Consider the following 21,446-nt stretch of genomic DNA (forward strand, 5'->3'; position numbering starts at 1 on the left):
ATATGTGAATAAATAAATAGAGAACAATCAAACAGTCACAGTAATTGTTAGGTATTACCCTTAAATTGAAAATTGTCTCAGATTTCAGCCAGATTATGCACTGAGAATTAGACATGTCCTGTTATGACATGTCTTCCTGATCTTTGCTTTTCACATTTTTCCTTCATGTTTAAGATATTCCTATCTTCTCCACTAGAGGGCATATCAAGGTGAGATTGGGTGATCACATATTCTTTCTTTTGGAATGGATTCCATTACACTTTTTTAAAAAGTCCTGCATATTTACCATTCACATTGAGGTGTGCTCTTAAAACTCAATCATAAAACTCAAAATGGTATATTCAGTTGATCACCCAATGGTGATTAGATTTACACATGGAAGTCAAGTAGACAAACTGTGTGTACAAGTGGTAATTTTATCCGCTTCTATGGGCTAGATTTAATTATTTTTCTGTGATTGACAGAAGCTGAACCTATAAATTAACATCATTTTGGTAATGTAAATTACTGTTAGTTTTGTAAAAGAGAATAGTTTTACCACATATTTTCAGTTGGCAGTTGGGTGGGTGTGTGCAGCTTCTTCATCCCACCAGACTGCCTGTAGAGCTCTTAAACGTACTGAGCCAAAATATGCAAAATATGACAGATTTTCATTTTAAATGTTTCGCCCAAGGTTGTTTAGTTGTTTACTCTGTCTCTTTTATGGACAGCTGTTTGTGAAGAGAGTTTAAAAAGATGCTACCCTCAAGTGCACCAGCCGCAAAGGAGACCTGGACTCCTGTCAAAAAACACAATTAGTCATTTTCCAAATGTTTAGGCACAGTAGCGGGGACCAGTTTAAACATTAACTTTTCCCAACACAGCGTTCGCTATGTGCCTGCAGCATGCTAAAAGAGCAGAAGTTTTGAGCTGCCAGTCTATCTGCAGGTCCCAAACAAGAGGGGAGGGGAGCAGCAGCGGAGCAGAGGCCAAAGATTCGCTTATTTATTCCAGAGCTGATCAGAACACACTGCGATGACTAAAATACTTATACAGTAAATAAATTAGTCATCCTCCAGCATAGCTCAGGGTCACTTCACCTCTCTCACTTTATTTTCTATTTTCTCGCCCATTCTGAAATTATACCTCATTGCAGGCATTTGGGAAAAGTTTAAGGCAGTGGAGTAGTCATGGTAATGAGCATGTGGGGTATCATACTGTATCTGCATTCCTGCAATTCTGCGGAACACCAGAGAAATTAGACGTCCCACACACACTCTATCTCAGAAATGAAGGTACAAAACGCGCCTAAAAAGATACAAATGTCTTTGCTGGGGCGGCACCCTATGTACATATATATTGCTGGCACAGTACAATTTTAATGAATTTGTAGCTTTTTTGCTTGAAAAACGTCTTAATTTGTACCCAAAGGAGACATTACCCTCTTGCAGGGTACATTTTGGAAATCTGATCCTTGTACCTTCACTGTCACCTCATTTCTGAGCATGCAGTGTAAAAATGCAGGTAGGTTCTTGTTCAAACCTGGCTAAAATGCTTGTTTGTACAGCAGCTGAGGGTTTCAGACACGAGCTCCGTGTTGAAGTGTTTATCTAGGGGAAATGGCACCCTCTGCACCCGATGCTCTTTGCGTTTCCATGAAAAGCCGTTGGGCCTGTTTCAGCGCGGCGCTCCCGCTGATTCTGTATTCACTGAGGGGACGTTCTTTTCTCCACCGCTGCCCAAGCAGTGAGCAGGGCCGGGCTCATCTCCAGGGCCAATAAGAGCCATCCCCACACTCTGGCTGCAGTGTATGAGGCGGAGAGGGGGAATATTACAGAAAAAATGGGGGTGCATTCCAGTACTCTGTGATTAGAAGGTATGCAGGAAGTCAACATCAGCATTTGTAAAAGTTGACTTAATTAAAAAAAGAATTATTCATCAAATAAATTGCATTCCACTCAAACCCAGCTGTCTTAAAATTAACAATAAAAAATTATAATCGTCATCATTAAGACAGCTGGAATCCAAATCTTTAAATTAATATGGAATGTTCACTGTTTCTGAATAAAAACAATTAATAATAATTTAAAAAGCGCTTTACACTGCAGGAACATGAATTACGGGTGGAACCAGAAGCAGAATGCACAGGGGTTCTCCAGGAACAGGCTTGGGAACCTCTGGGTTCCATCGTGTGCCTTTCCATGGGGACAGAACTCTGGTGTTAACAGAGAACGGCTGTACCATAATCTGTCAATAAGAGGAGGACGTGCAACATCAGTTATTCATAAAATAACATGAGCTATTAAATAATCATGTTGCCAGATCTGTTTTTAGTTTGAACAGTATTTTTTTCCACACTTTGAGTCAACAAAAACCATGCATGCAACAGATGAATGCAGTCTACTCATGACAAGATTATTTTTTATGAATTTATGGATTAGATAATGTTCATCGTTAAGGGATTGAATTGCCACAGATGGGGTTTCAGCTGTGTCTTGCAGTCACGCTACAGAACCAGCACAGTAATCGTAACTAAAGTACCAGTGCCATTTGAGAGCAGTGCCATGGAGAGCAGTGTGTGTGCTGGTTTTTATTCCAGCCTTGATTATACTGAACACATTTTACAATTATTTGCTGAATTAGGGCAGTAGATTTGCACAAAATGTACATTCAGTGAAATGTGTTATTTGCATGGTCTAAATAACAACTGTTGGTAATATTCTGTGCTTTAATGCAGTTAAATGTCTATGGCTGAATGAGTAATTGGAATCAATTAAGGCAGCATTGATTGGTCGGAATGAGAACCTGCAAAGACACGGCCCTCTGACACCACAGCTATAGCACCTGTACAGGAGGATCGGTGTTCGTTCAGCGGGTCAGAGGCACTGCATGCCCTGTGTGCCAGTGAAGCCAGTGATTAATCTGAGGCAGCCGTCTCGTCTCTCTCTTTGTGCGTTTGGAATCGAGCTGTTTATTCCGCCGGCTTTGATGTGTCGACCAGGCTGGCCCACCTTAATGGTTTTCAGGGAACATTCATCCACTGGTGAAAATCCAGCTTCAATTACCTGGAACAAATTGCCCGGGCACGTTGCAAAGGAGGCCGATAAGTCAGATGTGTTCTGAGCTGTGGAAGCAGACCGTGCAAGAGCCACACAGCTGCCTCCGCTCTCATTTAACCCTCTCCTTACAAACAAACGCTCCGCTCTCATTTAAACCTCTCCTTACAAACAAACGCTCCGCTCTCATTTAAACCTCTCCTTACAAACAAACTCTCCGCTCTCATTTAAACCTCCCCTTACAAACAAACGCTCCGGGCTCAATCCAATCGCTTGTTTTTCACCCCTTTTTTATTTTTCTTGATCCTGACCCGGAACTCAATCAAGGTCCGCAATCTTTACGGACATTCCAACCCGTTAAATGTTCCTTCCAGGAGCGAGAAGTAGAAGTTAGGAACTCCCAATCTTTCCTTTGAGCAAGGAAATATCAGCGTATCCTTTGCAGAAGTATTTTTTCAGAAAGTCTGACGTACACTCAGTGAGCACTTTGTTGGCAGCAACTGAATGCATGAAAGCATGCAGATGTGATCAAGAGGTACAGCTGTTTTTCAAACCAAATGTCAGAATGGGGAAGAAATGTGATCTAAGTGACTTTGACCATGGAATGATTGTTGGTGCTAGACAGGGTGGTTTGAGTACCTCAGAAACTGCTGATCACCTGTGATTTTCACGCACAACAGTCTCTATAGTTTATGGAGAATGGTGCAAAAAATAAAAATCATCCAGTGAGCAGCACTTCTGCGGGCAAAAATGCTTGAGAACTCAGAGGAGAAGGGCCAGACTGGTCGAAGCTGACAGGAAAGTGACAGTAACGCAAATAACCATGCATTACAACAGTGGTATGCAGAAGAGCATCTCTGAACATTTCAAACCTCTAAATGGATAGGCTACAGCAGCAGAAGACTTAAGTCTAAAAAATAGGTAAATAAATACCTAATAAAATATATAAACCACGTCTGTAACTGACGTGGTTTCGAACTGCCATTTGAAGGAGCAAGGGCATTCCATTTGCCAAATTTACATATTCTCAATTTCCCTGCCTTTATTTATTTTCATTGGCTCTTTCTAGCCTCCCCCAATGGGTGGAGCTAGGAGTAGAAAAAAAAGCAAGGTAAATGAATTAGTGATTGGAATGAGCCCACTCCTGTCCTGTGACGTTTTCTGCAACAGTATTACACTTATTTTGTTTAGTTTAATGGCAGTAGGTACACAGTAAAGGGTGCATTAGTGCCACCCACTGGTCTGGAGTGTGGACTGGAGAGACCAATAGTTTTACAGACTTTTTATCAACATTAAGTTCCTCCCTTATTTTTGGCAAATTATTTAACTGCAGTGGATCTGTGAAGTTTGGCCTTCAAACCCTTCAGTGTATTTATAGCGCCGCTGATTGGTTTGTTTTCAACCAACCAGAATACAGGACTCCCTCCTCCGTAAGTCCCACCTGAAGACCCCTGAGCCAATGTCACCCCCTGGGCAGGTAAAGGGCGAGGCTCCTGCCTACCTGAGGTCCTCACCCAGCATCCTCCAATCAGCAACTCTACTTACTTATAACCTTGTTGGTCAGGTGCAGGGGGAAAAAACACCTGAATTTATCAGGTAAATGTTTATCGAACAGGCTAGTTTAAAAACCACCAAAACAAAGTGTATGGATCATAAAGTATAAAGTTTGAAGCAGGAAATGGCAGCAATATGGTAGTGACTCCAGGCAAATTAGAATATTCTTCTAAAATTACGAACACAGAACAGCAGGGAACTGGAGCTCAATTCCAGGTAAATTCTTCCCCAAAGTATTTATTTAAACTGCCAGTCATCGGTAGACACATTGTTTACATTGTTGACACTTCAAAAAACAACAGCCACTGACAGCCTTACATATTTCCTCTGCAACATATACTGTACATTTGGAATAAAATTTCCCCCTTTTCCTATCAAAACCTTCTCCGTCACAGCTGCCAGCACTCTTGCTGTTCCTTGGCAGCTGTATTTGCTGCCTCTTTGAAATAAATCCTTAATCACTGTTAATCACTCTGAATATTACTATAAGGCAAAAGATTTAGGGTTACAAAAACACACTAAAGCTTAGTCCTGGACTAATTTGAGTTTTCTATGCAGAATCTCCATTGAAAATGTAGTCTAGTCTTTAATTTAGTCTAAGCCTAAATCTGTGAAACTGGCCCATAAAGATGTAAGTAAGGTCCATTATACTTTTCAAAATGAGTCATGAAGAAAGTAGAGCTGATTGTTTTGGTGACTGCACACCGGGGGTCAGAGAGTGTAGCGTTTGCATTGTGCAGTAATGTCCACTCTGAAGTGCTCGAGGTGAAAAGTGATGTGTTTTGTGTGAAGCCTGCCAGCTGTGTTTGTGAAACCTGTTTGAGATCTTAGCTCTCTCACACTGTGTGCAAACACGCAGCGTTTCTCCCTGATGAGGTTGGATCAGCCGTCAGCCTGTGTCCAGGGTGTACTGCATAGCATACATTTTTAACACATCGTTCATTCACACAGCTGGGTGCGTACCTACGCTTCTCACCTGGGCTTTGACCTTATGACCTTACGACCTCCTCCTGTCAACCTTTCTCCCCCAACACTGTCCCATAAGGCGGACTCATGTGCTGAGATGACCTCATCTCACCATTATTTTGATTTGTTTCCTCTACTTTTAGTCTTTTTTTTGCGTCTTTATAGCGCCCTGCTTTGATATTTGGCCCACTTGGTTACGCCTTGAGACTGTGTTTTATGTACAGAGAAACTGGGGCCTGCATACTGAAGCAGGATTACCACTACTGAGTTAGCTGGGCCCTGTTTCACAAAGCAGGATTACTGAGTTAGTTGGGCTCTGTTTTACAGAGTAGGATTATTGAGTTAGCTGGGGCCTGTATCACAAAGCAGGATGACTGAGTTAGCGGGGCTCTGTTTCACAAAGCAGGATTATTGAGTCAGCTGGGCCCTGTTTCACAAAGCAGGATTACTGAGTTTGCTGGGCCCTGTTTCAGAATAAAACCCAGAACAGAGTTCTAGTTTTGGAAGTGAACGTATTCCAGCTAACTCAGTAATCCCACTTCGTGATATATCCCCCAGGTCCCTAGACTGACAAGTTCCTAAACAAAGTAAACATGTGTCCCATTAAAATCTGCACTGGCCATTATTGCTGTGCTTGTATGTTGTCCTTGCCATTCAGAGGTTGGTTCAAGCTGTATTCACTGGAGTAAAAGAGCTTTTGGGTTTAACCCCCACCCCACCCCCTCCCTGAGAGGACGAGGCGTGTATTCGGTGAATGTTGATCCGCGGGGAAGCAGCGTGGTAATTGGGAATCGATCCGGGCCGGAATGCGGGAAGGCCGGACGCGGGACGCTGATCCCGTGTGTTTGCGGAGCGCTGAATTCCTGTAACTGGAGAGCAGAATGCCGCTGCTGTTACTGAGCCAAATTGGTGATTTGCTCAACGTACCCCCCCTCCCCTCCACAACCCCCCCAGAACACACTCAGGGGTCAAGTGAAGCTTCTCAACAGGTGCAGAAAGACAAGCCCTGTTCTCATTGTCCTATCACCCCAACCCACTCCAAACTCATCCAGCCCCATAATAACCCTCACAAATAGACCTGGAGATATCGAGACCAAAGAGAGTGTTGTTTTGTTTTGTTTCAAAGTCAAAACACAGGTTCCTCCATAAGACCTCTGCATTGACCCCTCTCCCGGTTAGAAATGATCAGTCAACAAATAAGAAAAATGGAACCAGCGATTCAGAGGCAATATGAGAATAAAGCCATTTCATCTCCTCAATTCTGTGGAATGACATGATTCTGTACTTTGTCTGATTCTGAGGTTACATTCTTCTGGATAAAAAATTTAATATCAGCTGCAACATTTTTTCCCAGACAGTGCAGGATTACTTGTAGATCTCAAGACACCTCACAGTTTAGATCTCTCAACGTCAAATCACTTTAAAATTCACATTATGCCCCTAACCACAGCTCTCCACTTTACTGCCACTCTTTTTCTTCCATCAGGCCCCTGATCTACTGTACTGAACTCTCCTGTACTGATCTACTGCACTGAACTCTCCTGTACTGATCTACTGCACTGAACTCTCCTGTACTGATCTACTGTACTGAACTCTCCTGTACTGATCTACTGCACTGAACTCTCCAGTACTGATCTACTGTACTGAACTCTCCTGTACTGATCTACTGCACTGAACTCTCCTGTACTGATCTACTGCACTGAACTACTGTACTGAACTCTCCTCTAGTGATCTACTGCACTGAACTACTGTGCTGATCTACTGCACTGAACTCTCCTGTAGTGATCTACTGCACTGAACTACTGTGCTGATCTACTGCACTGAACTCTCCTGTAGTGATCTACTACACTGAACTACTGTGCTGATCTACTGCACTGATCTACTGTGCTGATCTACTGTACTGAACTCTCCTGTACTGATCTACTGTACTGAAGTCTCCTGTACTGATCTACTGTACTGAACTCTCCTGTACTGATCTACTGTACTGAAGTCTCCTGTACTGATCTACTGTACTGAACTCTCCTGTAGTGATCTACTGTACTGAACTCTCCTGTACTGATCTACTGTACTGAACTACTGTGCTGATCTACTGTACTCTCCTGTACTGATCTACTGTACTGAACTCTCCTGTATTGATCTACTGTACTGAACTCTCCTGTACTGAACTACTGCACTGAACTCTCCTCTACTGAACTACTGCACTGAACTCTCCGCTACTGAACTACTACACTGAACTCTCTTGTACTGAACTACTGCACTGAACTGTCTTGTATTGAACGACTGTATTGAACTCTCCTGCACTGATCTACTGCACTGAACTACTGTGCTGATCTCACCTGTGCTGAACTACTGTAATGAACTCTCCTCTGAAGGTACATTTACATGAGGCCTTTGAAGGTTTTTCAGCCATTCCAAGCTGTCATCTTTTGATCATGAATCCAAACTACTTGTAGAAAAACAGCTTCAAATATGTGTTTGGGTGTGTATACTCACTGCATGGCACTTCTAACCCCCTACAATCAACACCTGCATCCCACACACACACATGTATACACACTTCAATCACAGCTGCTCTCATACACACAAGCACACACAGAAACACTTATCACACACATGCACCATTTCACACAAGCGGGCACACACACATACACATATTGTCTCACACACACACACACACACACACACACACTTTCTCACAGGGATTGAGGAACAGGTGTGCTTAAATCCTCGCTAATCCCCCTCGTTATCACGTTAACCCTTTAAACTCCGCCCCCTCCCACAGCATGGGTCCCTCCCACCCATAAATCACCATTCCCAGAGACTCTTAATGAATAATTCATCAACAGAGAAACAGAGGCAGTCTCAGGGTCATTCAGCTGGGTTCAAGCCCAACACAAATCTTTCCGTTTGCAGTGTATTCAGCTGTCCTTGGAAACTGTATTCAATACATTTCCAGCACTAAACGCAAATGTATCAATGTAGGAATCCATGATACAGTATACTTGTTATACTGGTTGTGTTGTCAGGAACTGTTGAAATGCTGAAAATGATGAACCCTTGTGAAGTTGTGAGGTCTCAAATATATGATTAGAAAGTTCTCAACTGAACATTCTAATGATGATGTAACAATCAGTGCTGATAATGGAAAGCAATGGGGTTCTAGAACACTGACTTGCACAGTAGAACTTTGAAAAAACATTCCAAAACCAAACCTACTCATCAAACAGTTAAGCACGCTCATGTGACTGTGTACAAACTCTCAGGCACCTTGTCCTGACCGTGGAGGGGTGATATGTCTCAGGGATGTGTTGTCGAAAGTCAGGAACGGGGTTCGCAGAGAGAGAACCGGGGAAAGCGTCCTCAAAGGCCTTCTTGTTTCATCCACCCCGTCCTAAACGAGCAAAACAAATTGGTAAATTACAGTTTGGGGAGGGCGCACAGAGAACCCCGCTGGGGTGGGGACAGCAGAAGCCCCTCATTCAGCATTCCGGGCCGGGCCAGATCTCCCAGGGTCGTAACTCAGGAGCGCGCGGACGTTCGCCGAAAGCTTCGTCCGTCCCGGCAGGAACCGTGAAAGGGCCACCGCATGTCGCCCGCGCCCCCTTCTCCCCGACAACGGTTGCCGAGCGGGGGAGACCCAGCCGGGCGTGGTCAATAGGCCCCATTCAGCCGCGACTTCCTGAGAGCCGGACCGAGAGAGGGAGCGATGTGGGGAAAGTGTTTTTTTGGGGTGTTGGGGGGTGGGGGGGGGTGGGGGGCTACCTCCTTCCTGTTTATGTGGGCCCCTGCCAACTTGCCTGTCACATGACTGCAAATTCATCCATGGCCCCCCCTCAATAGCGGGTCCTAGCCCCAGCTCTATACAGCTCCCAGTCACTCCAACAACAAGCCCCACATCTGGCACTAACCCCCCTGGCCTCCCCATCCGGCACCTGCTGCCCTGGTAATCTGGGTAATCTGGCCACAGGTCTCCTGGCCCTTACAGAGCCCCCTCAGTGAGGATAACTCATTCATCATTCAGGCAGAAGGGAAACGGCGGAGTTAGCACTGTAATCCACTGTACGTCACTCCAGCACACTGTCATTAACACAACATCAATTAAAGAGGGGTGTGGTCTTCTACAGCACTAATGAGAGATGGGCGTGGCCCGACCTGCCATATGATCGGTCTAAACTCGGTCTAAACAAAGGAACCTGGGGAATGTCTTACCTGTCATCTGTCACCTCTGAGGGAAAATGTGATGAAGCAGAGAGGTGACATTTTCTTTCAGGATGAGAAATAACACTGGGGCACAAATTAATATGTGTGCAGAGGGACACCCCTGCTATCTCTCAATGAACAACTTTCCCTAAAGTACTATTTCATTATATGTACATTGTACATAGAAATAACAGACAGCCCTGATATGAATCAGCCAGCCAGTCTTTATTCTCATACATTGTCAGGCTGTCATACAGACACAATGGACATTTTGTGAAAGGAAGTTAAAACTACGTCAGTCAGTTGATGATGAACATGATTCTTGATCCTAAATAGGTGATAAAGGCAAACTTCCAGCAAATAGTATGATTAAAAGTATCCCTCAATAACCACAAAAATGTAGTCTACAGGAGAAAATTCTACAGAAAGATCTACTGGAATGTAGCATAACATAAAGGAGCTCGATTAATTCTATATTTGTCCTTAACTTTGACTTTGATTCTGCAATGCAAGTGTTAATTTCTTCCGTCATAAATGTTGACTGAATCTTTGCCCTGTAACCTTCAATGTCACTCAAGCAAAATAGAGTTTTGAATGCAAACTGAAACTGAGTAGAACAGCACAAAACAACTTTGAACTCTGGAATGAATACATGCTTTCTTAATGTCCTTGTGGGGTACTGGCATGGATTTCACGCTTCTCTCAGACTCCGGGCCAAAAGATGGTACACATATCTAGTCTTGTTAGTAGAACACTGTCAGTAGAATTATCTAAAATACTGTGATCAGCATGTCTGACAGAGAGGCAGCTCTTTTGAAATCCTCTGAAGTTTCTTCATGACGTTTTTTAAAGCTGCTGCCCAAGGGGCTTTGGGGGGGGGGGGGGGTTGCAGCATTGAGGGTAGATGTAGATCATGAAGACAAGCAGAAGAACATGGAGCATCTCAAAATTATTTCAGCCACTCACTGGATGGTAGACTTCTCAGGTCAGACAGGGGTCTAAAGCACACAACCATGAGTTACCACAGGACTGTAAACTTCTCAGGACAAACAGAGGTCTAAAACATACAATCATGCGTTACCCACAATTACTGTAGACTTTTCAGGTAAAACACAGGTCTAAAACTTACAACCATGACTAATCTACAGAATTGTAGACCTCTCAGATCAGATAAAGGTATAAAACATACAAACATGAGTTACCCTCATAACTGTAGACTTCTCAGGTCAGACAGAGGTCTGTGTGGAGTGTGGGGTTCTTTCCAAGGTACATAGACAATGTTGCCAGTACTTCATAGGAACATTATGAATGCATGTATTCATTCTAGAGGTTGTGCATTTTGGTTTTGTTTTGTTTTACTGTGTCCCATTTTATATGAAAAACCGTCTCTTACTTGAGTGATACTGAATTATAAAGTAGTACACTGACTTAGGTCTAGACAAAACAAAGTCAACATAGGCCAAATCAAATTTGTTCTAAATTTTGACAAGACAGGAGTGGACCTATTAAGACATAGGTCTGAAATGTATCAGCCTTTGTCCTTAATTTGCTCTAAATTAAATGCAAGGGAGTTATTGTAACATATTGGCCAGCTCATGTCATAAACACTGAGAACTCAAATCCAGCACATTGCAAGGAAGAATCCAGATTGTCTCATGATTGACAGGCAGGGATCTCCCAAAGTGTTGTGGGACACAGTCAGAAGGCATGTTTCTCCACTAGGCACTGCCCACAGGCCACCATCTGATGTAACTTTATTGGACAGTGACTGAAACTTAAGAAGGTTCTGTGGGATAAGCCTGTTGGCATCTAAACATTTGAAAATCATTTTCTCAGTCAGTCCATTGTTGTAAATGGTAACCATCTGGGATGAACCAGACTGGGGGTGTTATGAGTTATGTCCTCTTGTGAGCATCCTGGCAGCTCTAACTGGATGTGTTTGAGTGTCTGTCAGCTCCTGCCTTTAAAGACTGAAGGCATTAAAGCACAATGAGGCATGGGTGATCAACACCAGCCATCCATTCGTCAGTTCCCAGGATCATTGCGACCGGCAGAGAAGATCCCCGCGTCCCTTTCAATACCATCCGTCTGCTGTAAATTATAATCATCCAGCTTCAGCTGATCAATGCAATAGATTCCTTACCCAAAAAAAGCTTTTTTTTCCTATTTTGGCAGCCACCCTTTTCTACTCCCTCCTCTACCTCTGTTCCAGTCCAATCTGCTCACCCCAAGGATACTTTCCCTAATATTTTCCTAATCTGGACAGCATACTTAGACCATACGCCTGTGTTTTAGACCCTACGTCTTCTCTTTCAATCCGGGCCAAATTCCTGCCACCCTAAAAACAGTCTTGATTTGTTCTTAAAACACCTTGACAAATCCCAGGCCCAAACAAAACCCCCTGTTGTTAGAAGGTGTTCTATCAAATGAGCTGCTTGAACGTTTTCCATCAGGTTTCAGGTAGCACCAGAGCACAAATAGCTTTTGTCTGTGTAACAACCTCCCATATGTCTGTAGATGCTGGTCATGAGCATGTTATGTTATAGCTTTTAGACCATTGCACTGCCTTCGGCACCTCAGCTGGTTCAAGTAGAACTTGACATCCAGGATGCACTTTGTAACAGAAGGCAGGGCGTTCCTCAGGGACCCGCGCTCGGCCCGGTGAGATTCTCCCTCTGGGAGAACGCTGCATCACTGTGCCAGTGACACATTTATTATACCAGAAACAAAATGGAAACCTGCTCTGGCACCACTGAGTATCTGCCTGCTGAACTGTACACTGGGCATATAAACCCTATTAAAACAACTCCATTGATCCAAAACCAGGGGCTCCAAACACTGGGGTATAGGGTCACAAAGGGGCCTCAAAAAGCAGAAAGAAATATTGCAGGTAATATGATGAGTATTTGAATTACAAAATATGAATAGGCCAGGCAATAGGTACATGTCTTTTAACGTCATGATATAGAATGACATCATGATTTATACATTCCATCGTGTAATAAATAGTCTAAATTGCATGGCATGGTGGACTATTAAGGTGAGGTCCTCAGCCAGAGGGTGGCAATTTTTGTGGGGTCTTGAGATGATAAAGCTTGTGAAGTCCTTCTCTAAAGAGTTTAAAATGAGTGAGTGGAGACCAGAGGGGTACTGGCCTGGGAGGGGGACAAGGGGAGGGGTGTGTGGGGGGGGCTCCATCTGTTGTGGGCCTGAGACCACAGGCCGCAGGAGGACCTGGGCTGTTAGCCCACTGCTCCTTCAGGGTGACCTTTGACCTCTCCCTGCAGAACCTCACAGCCCCCAGGAGCAGCTCAGAGAGGAATAAGGAAGCTGGTGCTGACTCCATCTGTTCCCCACTTTGAGTAGACCGAGCCCAAGCTCACCCCCTCCCCTCCACTCCACTCCACACGCAAACGGACACATACAGCAGGCAGACTGGCCTCCCGTGAAGATAACTCCGCAGCTGGTACACTGGCTCATCCATCCATCCATCCATCATCAAAACTGTTTATTCCTGGACAGTGTTGTCTATGTGTGTGTGTGGGGGGGGGGGGGGGGGGTTGTTGGGGGCCAGAGCATATCCCAGCATACACTGGGGGAACGGGAGGATTACACCCTGCATAGGTCGCCAATCCATCATAAGGCACACACACCATTAGCTGGCATACGTGATTCACAAAAATAATCAATAAGACGCAAAAAAAGGCAGTATACACCAGGACAGTAGCTCACTGAAAAAAAGGGCCTGCACAGGTGTAAAAATGAAACTTGTCCCACCCCCGTCCCGACCCAATCTTCAGGTAAACTTTTTCCTTATCATAAAACTCCACTCATGGCACACAATATAAACCACATTGAAATTTCATGCCAAATTGGAATAAAATGAATGGCTAAGAATTGGCTTCAAAAACACATTTTGCCTAAATGTACAAATACAGAACCGAATGATACAAAATTATTTTCTCTCAGTTATGGGTCCTGTGCTTTTGTGTTTTTGTAAACTGACACCTGGAACATAGTGGGTCAGTATAAATGACTGAAATCTAAAGGGAAGTGCCACCGGAAAATGTGCAGTTCAGTTATACATAATCTGTATGTATTCTGAATGAATGTATTCTTAAAGTTAAATAATATCTGATTCCTCAAAAAGTAAACCTGACCCAAAATGAACCCAATGCATGCCTTTGGGTCCTGCCAGGCTCCAGACAGGTATTTTGAAACACAAACACGGTAATAACTCTCCAAAATACAGTCACACCATCTCTGCCGTTGATTTTTCCACAGAGAGAAGTGGGTCCGTCGGATCATAAATGATGCAAACGAAGCGTGTGGCCAAACCTCCGTTCTGAAGCAGAATCCCAAGACAGAACGCATATTCCATCACTCTATATTTATATTATGCACGTATATTTACGCATATTTAGCTGCAGCACTTTGATAAAAGCCTGGCAGCTGAGGGCAGTAATTCTAGCGAAAGCAAATACCAGTAATTTTCCGTGTGTGCTGTGGCCCTGCTTCTCGGAATAAGGCTAAATTAGGGGGTTGGTCTCTGGGTTTGGGTAATCATAATAGCAATAAACCAGAATGTAATATTGCTTGGTGACGCTCAAGACATTCCTGGCTGTGTTGCAGGGAGTGCCAAGGCACAGGATGTGTAGCCGTTTTTCAGAAAGAGGACGGGGCGGGCAGGAGGGGGGTGGTAACACGACCTTGGCACGGGTCCTTTGCGGTGTTCGCTGTGCGTCCCGGCAAACACCATCGCCTTGGCAACCGTCCATTGGAGAGTGGCGGGGCAAGGCGGGGCAGGGCAGTGCCCTTCAAAGGAGCTCCCCAACCTGCCGGCCCCACCCATGCAATGCTGAGCAGGAGGAGGGAGGGGGATTAGCGTGCAGAGGCCATTTTGGGCGGGAGCCGGTAACCTTCGGCCAAGGTGAGTGTGGCCCTCATAGGACCTCGTCTACCCATCTGTCCTGCCCAAATAAAGAGCACTGGCACAGAGTAGACCTGCACCAGATATCGTATATCATCAAGATATGAACATGCAAGATAAACACATTCCTTAGTATTTACTTATATTGATTTGATTTGGCTGTTCAATTTGTTCAATAAAAGCATGTTGGAAATAATGTTTTCTTTTCATTCAGTGGGCATAGTCTATTCAGTGTCTGGGGCCTATTTAGCAATGTATCTAAAGCAGAAAGACATTAGAATTGTGCACATTTATGTAGACAATATTTATTTTATTTATTGCAAGTCATATCATCATCGCAATATTAAACATTATCGCATATCACAGATTTTCCTCATATCGTGCAGCCCTAGCACAGGGGAGGGGCTACCTGGGACCTGCACACCGGACTGTTCACCCCAAAATAAAACCACACCCAGCTTGGTTCAGAGAACCACTTTCTCTCCCTTGGGCCCTTCCTCTCTGTGAGTAATACAGTCCACAGCTGCTTGTGCATACTCAAACCCCTTTACTATGCATACTCAAACCCCTTTACTGTGCATACTCAACCCCTGTACTGTGCATACTCACACTCCTGTACTGTGCATACTCCAACCCCTTTACTGTGCATACTCAAACCCCTTTACTGTGCATACTCAAACCCCTTTACTGCGTACTCAAACTCCTGTACTGTGTACTCAAACCCCTTTACTGTTCATGCTCAATCCATGGTCCGCTCTTCTTTCATTCCCATATTCCTTTTTTACAGTATTCTCAGGTCTATGTCCCTCCCGTGGTAATGGGGTTTACAGGGAGAATGTGCGCTTCAGCTCCAGGGAATGTGATACTGACTAAGAGAAGCGAAGAATAAATTGGTTTTACAGTCCATCAGTGCTGTGGACACACAGCTCTTAAAGCTCCCTCTTTCCCTCTTGCCCAGCTTCTCTCTCTCTCTCTCTCTCTCTCTCTCTCTGTCATTCCCTCTCCCTCCCTCCCTCTCTCCCAACCTCTCCATCTCTCCCTCCTTCCCTCCCACTCTCAATCTCTCTCCCAGATTATCCTGCTCTCTCTCCTTCTCTCTCTGTTTTTCTCCATCTCGCTCTCCATCCCAGCTTCTCTCCCCCTCCCACTGTCAGACCCTTTGTAATACCCTAACAGTGGTGTGGGACTCTCTCACCTGCAGCACACATTGTACTGGGGAAAAAATGCATTTAATAATGGATTGAGTAGCGTTAAATCACACTGTAGAAGAACATTTTCTCATATTCACAAATCTTCAAATAACTTCTTGCTGCCCTCTAGAGGAGACTAGTATATTGCAGGATAATATCCTTCTAACACACCTCCTGTGAATTAAGTGCTGAAATTACTACTAATTATGAATATTAAATATTATATAATTAAATATTATATAATGTAATATTAAATGAATTGAATTGGCGATTACAGGACACATTTGCGTGACATCAGTCATGATTTTTGAAAATACTCAAATTCGTGATTACAGAATGCAAGCTGTCAGTAAGCCCTTTCTAACCCTCTTTCTGAGCCGTTCGTGCCTCTGGGACATTACATGCACAGATAATTTGTTTATTATTCTGACCGTATTGAAACCACACTGGAGGTAGGCGAGGAGCCCGACGCAGTGAGGCAGGGATTTGTGCGTGTTTACTATGCGACGCTCGGCCTGTTACAGGATGTGAAAACAGCGCTCGGAACAGATGGGAAACAAACCGAACGGTCAACAGTTACAGCAGCTTCCACCACGCAGAGTAAGCACAGGAATCTGAGCTGAAACTGATATAATCATCACAAATAAACACTGCACAGCCTTTAGCTAACTACAGATATTACCTAAAAGGTTTTGGAGTTTGCAGTGACTACATAATATGATTACACCATCAAACTTATGCTGAGCATATTACTGTTATTATTTTATTTTTTATTTTTTTCACAAGCTTTGTCTCGCTTTCCGTACACATCTTTGTGTCTGTCCCTGAATATTTCATTTTGAATGGATGAATTTTCAGTACAGTATCATTATTAAGTATGATCTGCTGATTAATAATAATAATGATAATGAATGAAATAATTGTGTTACTTAGCGAAGGCCTTTATCTAAATTGACTTACTTGATTAGACTAATCAGGGGCCAATCCCCCCTGAAGCAATGTGGGGTTAAGGGCCTTACTCAAGGGCCCAACAGATGTGCAGATCTTATCGTGGCTACACCGGGACTTGAACCACCAACCTTCCAGGTCCCTGTAATAAAGAAACCTATGCCTTTGTGTCTTCTGTGATTAAGGCTACTAATATGATATCTGAAATATCTCCGAAATATGTTTCAGTTGGAGAAAAATGTTTTATCAATTGTATACACCATAATGTTCAGTGGCTACTGTGCCTTGCAGGTTAGGGATCTCTCTCATTTACATGTTTAATCTGGGGAAAGGTCTGCGCTTATGGAACGGGGTGTCCTTGTAACGCGTCTCCTTCACAAGGTTGTCCAGGCCATGCTGGAGCCAGCAGCAGATGTGCAGCCAAAGAGGGCCTTCCAAACAGCGGAATGTGCCTGTAAAAACCCGGGATTAGGAGGAGGACGTGAGCATTACCACGGCAACCTGCATCTGCCACTGACACACACCAGCCCGCCGAGTCACACAAACAGAAGGGTGTGCTTAGGACAAATTCAGAACTTGTTCTCATAGTTACAGCATCCATTTCCACTTTTAGTTCAAAAATTAAAAAATGAATCCCCAAATATGGTATGATAATGGATATCTTATCTACGTTTTGATATTTGTGTGTAAAATGGTGGTGGACATTGACGTAAGGTTGATATAGTCAGAAGAAAAGATTATTCCCAAAATAATTTTTCATTTCTCCAGATAAGCTAAAGAAATTACAAACTTTTCTAAAGCTAAAGCCTAGATTCCAGTCAAAGCCAGTTGACTGGTCTTAAAATGTACTTAGGGAGTCATGTGCCCTTACAATCAATACCAACAGCCTGGTTTACATTCATTTTGACTCAGTTTTTCAGAAGAGACGTCTCAGAGGTGGCCTTGCCAACGTTGTTTTTGGGGCTAAAGCAGTTCTGCCAGAGCTGCCAGCACAGTCCTTTACATCAGCCCAAGATCCCTGGTTAGCATGGTAAAGGGCGATTAATACCCCAAAATTTTGGGTATTAATAATCACGAGGGAACACTCGGCTGAGGTCAGCCATTTTAAGTGACTCTTCCCCAGACAGAGCACTCCATAAACACTCACACACATTGCTGCGATTATAACAGCCTGTATCCACTTGGTGACACATCCCTGTGGTAACCCTTATGGAAAGTAGCGCCACTAAACCTCTTGTTGCGTATATGCTGTTGTTTGTGCAGGGTATGGAGCCTTCTCTCCTGTTCCCTGACACTAACGGTTAACAGACTGGCAAAGTGTCACACCCTCTGACTGCCATGTCATCAATAGACCAGGAGGGAATTTCACAAAGCAGAATTACTGTGCTAGCTGGATACATTTGCAAAGTAAATCCCGGAACCCTTGCAAAACTGGAACTAGGACTGAAGCAAAAACAGCTATTCCAGGTTTTACTCAGAATTTATCCAGCCAACTTTGTAATTCTGCTTTGTGATAAACCTCCCAGGGTCAAATACGTAATTGCTTTGGATTGAAATACTTTTATACATTTTACTGAGCTTGTCTGGTGTATCGGAACCAAAAAGTGCAAACCCTGCCTTCTCATCCTCTGGGTTGGCTCAATTGCACCAGGCAAGATCTATCAAGCACAAAAAAATATTTTAATCCAAAACAATGACATTTGATCCACGTCTGTTCATCACACTATAAAAGGGGAAAACTGATTTTAACACCCTGTTTGCATGAAGGGCGAGGGTGCAGATTCTGGCATACTGTAGTACATTAAATAGTACACAGTATAGTACAGAGATTTGAGATATTAATCTGAGCAGACATCTGTTGAGCACATCCATCTGTTCACCCTCTTTGGCCAGAACGATCACAAAAACTTGTGTCAAAAGAAAATGTGTATTTACAAGAATCATAGTGCAGAATCCAACATATCATTCTCTCGAAAGTCAGCTATGTGCAGGAAATCCTTTTGTCAAGCAAAGGTCAGAGTTTGTATGTTTTGGAAACTTATAATAATAATTTAGTCAGTCTCAAAATGCTCCAACAGTTTAAAAATCATACCATTAAAACCGAATCTGTGTACATTTAACTTTTCTGGAGACGTTTTTGTTTTTCCAGATCCGCAGATCCGGTGTATTATTTTAAAAGGTTGATTTTTTATTTCTGGCGGCGGAAGCGCTGGTGCTGACCACATCGGCTGGCGTGTTGAGCGAACGTCATTGTCGTTGATGACGGGTCCGGTTGCCAGGGCGATGGCGGTCGCAGACGAGGCAGCGACCGCGCGGCATCGACAGCCGCCAGGAGCCATGGAAACAAGGCGGGAATAGGATGTGGTGTCGTGTTGTCCCGAAGACGACCCCAGTGAACACCTGCACTGCTCTTTTTTCCTTGAAGGAATGTTGGCTGCTAAAAAAAAGTTACCCGAGCGTAAATGCCACTTGCTCTTTGCTTACTTTCACGTGTCCATTATCAATCATGTAGAACACGGATAATATACGTGTGTTTCTCACCTGCACTAATCCCCTGTGTAATGGGGCGTGTTCAGAGGATGATTGATGTTAAGTGTAACCAAGGGGATGTGATCTTTATTTAGAACAACACAGCCACTTCTGTTTCCCTGTTTCTTTACACCAGGGTGAAGGATGGTGTATCTCAGACATCAATCACACAAACACAAAGTACACATGTGTGCATAACTCTCCATCCCAATGCTCTGATTTCAGAACAGCAATTCATCAGATAATCCAGGTTTGACACACACAGTATTTGTTGCTGAATTGATTTGTATGCACCCATTAGAGGTATTTGGGTCATAGCACTGTATTGCTCTACAAGCACTGATGCTCTGAGTAGCATTGTGTCACACACCCTAAATGTATGAATGGATTAGCTCCCCTTTACCTGCAAGCCTATACAGAATCCAACTAGGTCATCATAACCTGTGTGTTTGTATTAAGCTAAAGTATATACATGCAAAATTGACTGTGTACATCTCATTCTGGGATGGAGAGGCCCAGTCAAAAGGTAGTCAGAGTAATGCTGGGTAAATATTGCCATACTGAATGCAGGCATAGATTACATTTTCTGCAGTGCCAAATGCTGACGTTTGTGGAAACAAAGTGCAATACTACCCCCTGCTGGTAATACAGTTGTAGTCCAAGCTGCAGCCTGACTCTCCAGCCAGCCCACACAAGCGCTGAGTAACAGGAATTCTGTGATGAAGGGCAAACAAAAATGTATGCACAGTAGGCAACCTTATGAACAGCTTCCACTCACATACCTGGCAGGGCCACACTGTGCTGTGGTATGCCACCAACTTGGGGAGTCTCTCCATTCACAGTCTACTGCTGGTGTGGAAAAGGGCTCGATCCGGCTCACACGGGATCCATTACGGCTCTGGGCCCCTCTCTGAAGTCCCTGCGCAACAGCTGAGGGGCAGCCAAGTGTGAAGTGTTCAGATTAACAAACTTTAAAGACCATTTGTCCAACAGGCTGCATGTGTTAAATGTGTGATCTATCTCGAGGGGGATTTCAATCCATTTACAGCACTGGTAATGTGATTCTTAGCTGTGGGAGGTTTAAATTAAACATACACTTCCCGACATTATGGAGGAAGGGAAAGTTCTTCCACCGCGCCTAACGCCACCTCCTTTCACTCTGTGGCACACCAGCCGAGCTGCGCATTCACTGTGTTGGAGGACTTATTGCACAGTTGTTGCAAGCAGGGCAGCAGTCATCAGGTTGTTAGGGTTATTTCACTATCACAAACTGGCCTGAGCACGAAAGCCTGTTAAAATAGTTTTTTTTCCTTTAAACATTTTAATATGCATCTAGCCTAAATAGCAGCCATTGAGTTTCCTTTGGAGATTTGTCATGTTTTGTTTTTTCAGTTCTTCAATAAAGTTTGATTTACTGTGAATTCATGAAAATGATAATAAAAGTAAAGTTTAGGCTACTCGTAGCAGGCCACCCTATCAGAACCATCCAATCCATCCAGGATTATGTTCTCAGAAAAATGCTGGTCTAGGTATATTGGGTTATTTTTAGCACCGTTCCTGGAATGTTAACGTAAGAAACTAATGGAAATGTGCACACCTGAAATTGTGCACTCCACAAGTACCTTTACTCCTCTCTCCTAATGTAAACACAGTTTTATTACGGTAATTGATAAATGACTGGCATTTATATAGCGCCTTTATTCAAAGCACTGTACAATTTATGCTTCTCATTCACCCATTCACACACACACTCACACACCAACGGCGATTGGCTGCCATGCAAGGCACCAACCAGCTCGTCAGGAGCAATTAGGGATTAGGTGTCTTGCTCAGGGACACTTCAACACACCCTGGGCTGGATCGAACCGGCAACCCTCCGACTGCCAGACAACTGCTCTTACCGCTTGAGCCAATGTCTCCCGGTCTTATTCCTCAGGAAAACAATGGGCACTGAAGAATTATTACCATGTGTTCACTGTACAAACAGGTACAAAACATCACTACTGCAGAGCCGAAGTGGTATTGTGGCAAACTAGTATATATTAAAGGTACAATAGGTAATTTCTGACTTCTAACGGGCAAGAGAGGAATAGC

This window comes from Conger conger, chromosome 6 (assembly GCF_963514075.1).
Source record: "Conger conger chromosome 6, fConCon1.1, whole genome shotgun sequence".
Lineage (NCBI taxonomy): Eukaryota > Metazoa > Chordata > Actinopteri > Anguilliformes > Congridae > Conger > Conger conger.